Here is a 7,189-nt window from a genome sequence, read left to right on the forward strand (position 1 = left end):
CTCGCCCCGCCGCCTGCTCGCAGCCTAGGCAGCCGCCGCAGCATCGCTTCACACAAAGGACTGTTCCCCGCCGAGCCGCTCCTCCACCTCCACGTCCTCCTCCGGTGACGGCAGCCCCGACAGCCGCTCCTCCTCCCGTAAACAACTCTCCCACAGCTCCCGGCAATAAATAAATTAGGAGGAGGGTAGGGGGAGGGGTGCGGGGGGAGGAGGGGAGAGGAAAAGGGAGGCAGCGCGAGAGAGCGAGGCAGAGTCCGAACCGACAGCCAGGAGCTCGCACGCACCTCACACCATGAGATGGCGACGCGCCCCGCGCCGCTCCGGAAGGACCGGCCCCCGGGCCCGGCCCCGCCGCCCGCTCGCTGCCGCCGCCGCCGCTGCTGCTGTGGACCGCGGCCCTGGCGCCGGGGGCGGCCGCCAGCGACGAGGCGGCTCCCGCGGGGACCTCGGTGTGCTACGCGTCCCCGCCCAGCGTGGGCTCGGTGCAGGAGCTGGCTCAGCGTGCCGCGGTGGTGATGGAGGTAAAGGTGCACGCGCCGCGGCGGCAGCAGGGGGCACTCGACAGGAAGGCGGCGGCGGCGGGCGAGGCAGGGGCGTGGGGAGGCGAGCTCCAGCTGTCAGCCGCGGGCCCGGGAGCGCTGCCCGCCGCCAACGGGACCGTGTCCCCCTGGCCCGCGGGCCCCGCGCCCCGTGCCGCCGAGCCCAGAGACGAGGCGCCCTATCTGGTGAAGGTGCACCAGGTGTTGGCGGTGAAAGCCGGGGGCTTGAAGAAGGACTCGCTGCTCACCGTGCGCCTGGGCGCCTGGGGCCAACCCGCGTTCCCCTCCTTCGGGCGGCTCAAGGAGGACAGCAGGTACATCTTCTTCATGGAGCCCGATGCCAAGGGCAGCGGCCGCGCGCCGGCCGCCTTCCGAGCATCCTTCCCCCCTCTGGAGACGGGCCGGAACCTCAAGAAGGGAGTCAGCCGGGTGCTGTGCAAGCGGCGCGGTAAGTTCCTCGCCTCGCGGGGCGCACTCCCGGGGCGCGGCGGGCGCCGGGCTTCGACGGCTTCCAGGCGGACGCGGTCTGAGCGGTGGAGTTTCGGGCTTGGAAGACTCTGGGCGATCCTCAGAGGAGGAGGGTTCGCGGATCGGATTCCACGGGCAGCGCCTTCTCCAGTGTCCCTGTTTCGAGGCATTGCCATTGGTGAAAGCCCAAGTTTGGTCCTCGGTTGGGAGGTCCTCGCCTCAAACTTTTTAATTCCTTGGGGTTTCGTTCGCTAAGTAGAATGGAAATGGGCCGGCTGCTTTCTCGCGCGTGCCTTCTTGAACTCTTTCGTTAGGAGTTGCTGTTAAGGGCAGCCGTGAGGGGCTTTTTCCTCTGAAGGAGGAAAGGTGAGTCGGACAGGACTGTAAAGTCTTCCCATCACTTCGAGTCCGGAGTGTGGACTTGGTCAGGGGTTTGTGTCTGTGGAGAGTCCAACAAGAGCAGGACGGAGCACTGCGATTCCCCTTGCGATGTGGCAGAGTTTTTGGCGAAGTCACGTGCGAACAGACAGGTGCAATCTGCACCTTGTGAAAATGTGTATGTGAGAAGTATAAAGTTGGGTGTTTTCTTTTTGGTGACATCGTGTCAAGAATTTTTGTTTTCCCAGTCTTTTCATTTGGAGTATGCTTTGGCACGTCAGTGCGTCGGAACAGATGAGCGTCATTATAGAGCTTCACATGTAGGCCCTTAAGGAGAATTTGGGAAGATAAGTTTAGCAATCGTGTTTCAAAGACCTTTCCCGATTTTACCACTGCAGAGGGTTCTTCCCAGGTCTCCTTAGTATTATCAGGTCTGAGAAATCAGCTGATAATCTGATTACATTTCTGAAGTAACATTACATTTATGCCATTCATAAAGTAATTTCTAGGTTCTAAATATTTGTGTAATTTCTTGATGATCATGTAATCACTAAAACATAGAGAGGTTTCTTCTCAAACCAAAAATTAACATGATGACACATCACAAATTCTAACATGCATAATAGATTTTCCCCTGGTCTTGATGTATCTGTCTGATAGATGGCTGGGTTAATTGAATTTTTACAAAACTCAGCACCATGCCATGCTCAGTCTGCCTGTGATGCAGAGTGTGTCAGCTCTTTTCAATTCGTATCAGGTGATGGCCAGTTATTTAAATTTCTGATTGGCATTTCTGATGCTTGTAGCCTGCGGTTAATTAATGCCTAACGATTTGGTTCTGATGTCAAGGAAGAGCATTGCTTATCCTCCATTGCCTTATTTTCACAATGCACTTTGTGCGCCAGAGACCTGTTAAGATTGCACCACTCTGTGGCCGGAAGCTGTTCTCAAACAGTGGTGCTGAAGAAAGCTGAGTGACGTTGGGGTTCCCCGGGTTTGGCTGATAGATGTCACTATAAAACATGGGAAACTCTCTGCTGGGAGCTGTCTTATTAGGAAACACAAAAGCTCCTCACCATTGTACTGCATCATATGTTATTCTGTTAGAGAATCTGAAACAAAACATTTTAAGCCACGCTGTCATCCCATTTTCACGTGTTTTATTGCATGCAGTTCAGGAAGGATTTTGCTTTTACCCCAAACCATGTGAGTTGTGGATCATCTACTGCACGTGGTGGAAGTTAATATAAAGGAGATCGTAGTTGGCAGTGGTGCCTAGGATGGGGGGGGGGGTGTTGCTAGATAAGCCATGGTGTTAGTTACGCCTTCTAACTAGAAAGAGATGTCAGTTTTCAGGGATAAACTTCTTATAAGGGTCCAGAGGACGCTTGGACAATGGAAAGTTCATGTTGTCTGGAGAAATACTATTTTCGTGCTTCTAAGCCGAAAAAGCTTCACTAAAGGTAGTTTTGCCCTTTTGTTTGCCAGTCAAAGGAAATACATGGTTGTAAGTTGTGGCATGCTAAACAAAGCAGGGTTTTTTTTTAATGAACTGGAAATCTACATGTAATGTAGTTGATTAAGAAATCATGAAGTTACTGCTTCAGGTTTGTGTAATTATTGTGTATGTTTGGTGATTTTAGGGTTATGTACTTTAAAGTACGATACCGCGTGAAACTTTAATAGATTTAGCTAAAGACTAACTGAAATCGTGCTCAAAGTTTCTCTTGGATTTTTACGAACGTAGTAGTTATTGTGACATTGTAGGCTATAAGTAAATAGTGTAAGCTATTTTATATAATGGAAACTCAGTAAATCCATAATTGGAACATGGGGTGTAAAAATGTGTATGTGTGTGAAAACTTGTAAATTCTTCCAGTTGTGTGGTCTGGTTTAACAATGCCATTCAGAGCCTACCAGGCAAAGGAACACAAATTGGGGGGGAAAAAAATGTACAGAGAGAATAGGGACTGATTTGTCGTGGTCGAGCTGCTTCTGTGTGCTGCTGGTCAGGAGATTTCGGGGAGAGTGATGGAGCAGAGGGTTCTCATCTAACCACACGAAGCTGCCCTGGGGGTGCAATGGTTGTGTTCCTGCCTGAGCCCTGATGCTAGGCTGGAGAGGGGATCTAGGCAAGTCATTTTGTGATATCATACCCAGGGGAACAGTTTCCAGCTCTCCTTTGCTCAGCTGCAGTGTTGTTTCCTACAAGTTGCTTACTAGTGTAGAAACTACACGTGCAACAGATTAGCCTTAGGGTTGAGCTAATGGAAGTCTTCCCTGAATTATTTTTTCTCTCCTCTCCGCCCCCTCTCCCCATCTAAGAGAAACTCCTGAGTAGAGTCTGTATAAAAAGAAGCTCTTCTCTGAACAATGGACTTTTGGAAACAAAAACTGTGTAGTGTATTTTAGATGACAACACAGAATCTCATAGCTTGTTTGCCTTATGTTTGAGGTTTGTGTGAATTGCACTTCCTTTACAGTTAAATTCTTCCCAGTCTTTGCTTTCTCTCTTGCTCACTACACAGGCTAAGGCATTTCTAGGTTTTATATTTATTGGAATGCAAAATAATTTCAATTATTTTGTTCAATTAAATTGCCATTATTCAAACAAATCATTGTTTGATGTACTACACTTCTAGTTTTCAAAGCATTGCCATTATACTAGGCTGTAACTGATTCCCAAAAAGGAGTAAAAATACTGATGTTGAATAACATCCCTCACTGGGCCATGCAAGATTTGTACATCACTTGTGTTCTTACAAGCCAATCTAAATATTCAGTATATCATATTGGAATGTATAATAATGCAAACATGTTTATCAAATATTTATGATCAATGTCTTTCTTTTTCTCATGTTCTCAATAACTATTTAATAAAGTGTGCTGACCTTATGGTGTTATGAAAATGACAGAAATGCTGCAGGGATTTTCCAGCCAACTATTGAAGAGAATTGTTCTTAATAAAAGCTATATTAAGGGCATAGCAATAGGAACAGATACAGCTTGACTGCTTGTTTTTCATAAATACATGTGTAAGTGTAATTTCCCAAGTGCTTGTGATGGCTCTCTTTAAACTGTATCAATCTTACTGTCAATTCTATACTGTATATAGAACACTTCTTTCTGTTGAGTAGAGAAACCGTGTATGTATTTATATATATTTATGTTAAAAAATGAAACCGAGATGGGTCATTTGGGAAAACAACTCTTTAGAATAAAAATATTTTAAAAGGTGAATTTAAATATGTGAATCAGAATATATTACAAGGCAGACCGCGCTGGGTTGCCGCCGCCGCTGCCGCCATCGTGCCAGCTCCTTGGGTCTCAACGAGGCTGGGTGACGCTCCAGAATGAGAGACAAACCAATTTGGGACCAGACTGGATCCAGCTTCATTCAACATTACTACCAGTTATTTGATAACGACAGAACCCAACTAGGCGCAATTTATATTGATGCGTCATGCCTTACGTGGGAAGGACAGCAATTCCAGGGGAAAGCTGCCATTGTGGAGAAATTGTCCAGCCTTCCGTTCCAGAAAATCCAGCATAGCATCACGGCGCAGGACCATCAGCCCACGCCAGATAGCTGCATCATCAGCATGGTTGTGGGCCAGCTGAAGGCCGATGAAGACCCCATCATGGGGTTCCACCAGATGTTCCTATTAAAGAACATCAATGATGCTTGGGTTTGCACCAATGACATGTTCAGGCTTGCCCTGCACAACTTCGGCTGACTGCCTCCCAGCCAGGCACTCATGCTGTTTCCTCCTCCCTCCTCTTCCCGATATTATTCATGCTCCTCCAGATGCTCCAAATATCATACACAAATGAGCAGGGCCGCGGTGGGAGTGGGCGCAGTGCGCTGCTGCTGCCGAGGTATTGTGCATGATGTTTGGACGCTAGACTAGTTGCATCTGATGGGAGAAGTTTGTGTTGTACCAGCGCATGCCTTGGAAAGACTTAAGTAATGCGGAAGGTGTCTGTTTTTTTTTTTTTTTTAATCTACTGACAAGTTGCTCTAGTAACCCAAAGAAGTGAAGGAGAAAGCAGCTGCCTCACCACCAAGATATTGATTTGTTCAGATGTTTCAATGCCTCATGATACAATAAAACCACGAAAATTTTCTTAAAAAAAAAAAAGAAAGAAAGAATATATTACAAGCACTAGGGGATCGTTCTCATCAGTTGTGGGAGATCTATAAATCCTCTGGATCTAGGGAAAGTTTTACCATATGTCCTAATATATTAGGTAAGACCGGGAAGCTTAAACAGCCCTGAGGGTCAAAACAATGGGCCGTGCTTCCGCTGGCCTGTATACTTATAGCAAATGAGAGCAAAAGACGTGATTGGGCGTGTTATTGCCCTTGTCAAATGCAATCTATTCATTGTTCAGGAAATCTCCTTTGCTTCGATGCCCATTTTCTTCCTGTTATTTTTCTCTTAATTATAAATGTAACATCTTTTAAAACCTATTTTTAAATTTCAGTGACAAGTGATGAACTGGCCAGATGTCCAAAGATCTTGAAACTCTCATCTGCCCTCAGTACTTAGCAATACTTAGGTTTTTTGTTTGGTTGTTTTCGATATGCTCAAATGATGTGGAAAAATTATGTCTATAGATAGTTCTGATTGAATGGGTATCTTGATTAGCCTTATATAAATGAATGATAATGAAAACAAAGTATATAATGAGAAACAATGGTAGGGATTCATGAATTATTAGTCATTGAAAGTATATAATAAAGTTTGTGAAGAAAAGAAAAGGTAAAAAAAAATTAGGGCTCTTATGGACTCATGCAATTTGTTACCAAAAACAATAGTGTAACACATGTTTTCATCAAAGTTTTCATAAGAAAGTGAGAACGAATTTTTAATGTCCTTACTTTTAAATAACAGAAATGGCTATTGTAGACAGTTTTCCATTCATGTCTGAATGCTCTAAATTTGTGCATGCACATTTTACTCTGTGCTGTTATGTTATCATGAAATTTAAGTTAAAATGAAAGTAACATTATGAAAGAATGTATGACCTAACGTATGACTCTCCCAAATATCAGTCACTTTCTAATACTTGAGCAGCTGATTAGTGATACAGCCTGTCATATTTTAAAATCTAAAGTTGAATTATTTGCAAATGTACAGAATTCAAACCTAAGTCTTACTGAGTTAAGTGCTAGTTGAGAGGCTGTATTTCATATTACTGTGTTTTCATATTGTTTAGGGCTGTGATGGGCTTGAGGTAAGCCTGTTTCTGAAGGCTTGTCTCCTGACTCTCCATCTGCAAATGATCCATACAGGTCGAAGAAGATTTAAAAAAAAGAAATTTTGGTGAAGTTGAAAGCTTAAAATGGGTTGACGAATCTCTGCTTGGCATAGATCTGATAGTTAGGAAATAGTACCCCCCAACATAGACTTGCCACCCAGCCATCCTAGAAAGAGATGCCTAAGTGGTAATTGACATTATTTTTTTAGTCTTCCAGAGAACCAGGATATTTTTCCCTTTGGAAAATAGTTTCCTGAGAAACTGTATCCTAACTTTGGTTCTCCCCATTAGGACCTAGCCATATTTATATCCTGGGTTTTTTTTTTATATAATAACTAAAAAAACAAAAACAAAAAGAAACTTAGTTTACTCACAGCTTGGATGGTGCAGGGGAGACAGAGCTATCAGTTCCTAACTCAGGCTTCAGCTGTGTTTTCTCTTCATCTCTGTTTCCTTTGTGAGGACACTGCAGAGTAAAGCTTTAGGTAAATGATGGGGCCCATGAGTGGATCTGAGTCTTCAAGAGAGCAAGTATGTAC

General features: G+C 45.1%; 2 pseudogenes across 2 annotated transcripts; both read left to right on the forward strand.

The window, feature by feature from the left end:
- Positions 1-292: 292 nt before the first annotated feature.
- On the forward strand, positions 293-2,363 carry LOC309651589 (annotated as a pseudogene). Its single transcript has 2 exons — positions 293-987; positions 2,341-2,363. The product of its transcript is annotated as an uncharacterized misc_RNA (transcript).
- Positions 2,364-4,119: 1,756 nt separating this feature from the next.
- On the forward strand, positions 4,120-6,958 carry LOC309651683 (nuclear transport factor 2 pseudogene; annotated as a pseudogene). The gene has a single exon. The product of its transcript is annotated as a nuclear transport factor 2 pseudogene (transcript).
- Positions 6,959-7,189: the final 231 nt, after the last annotated feature.

This window comes from Balaenoptera physalus (assembly GCF_965194825.1).
Source record: "Balaenoptera physalus genome assembly, chromosome: 21".
In the NCBI taxonomy this organism is placed as follows: Eukaryota; Metazoa; Chordata; class Mammalia; order Artiodactyla; family Balaenopteridae; genus Balaenoptera; species Balaenoptera physalus.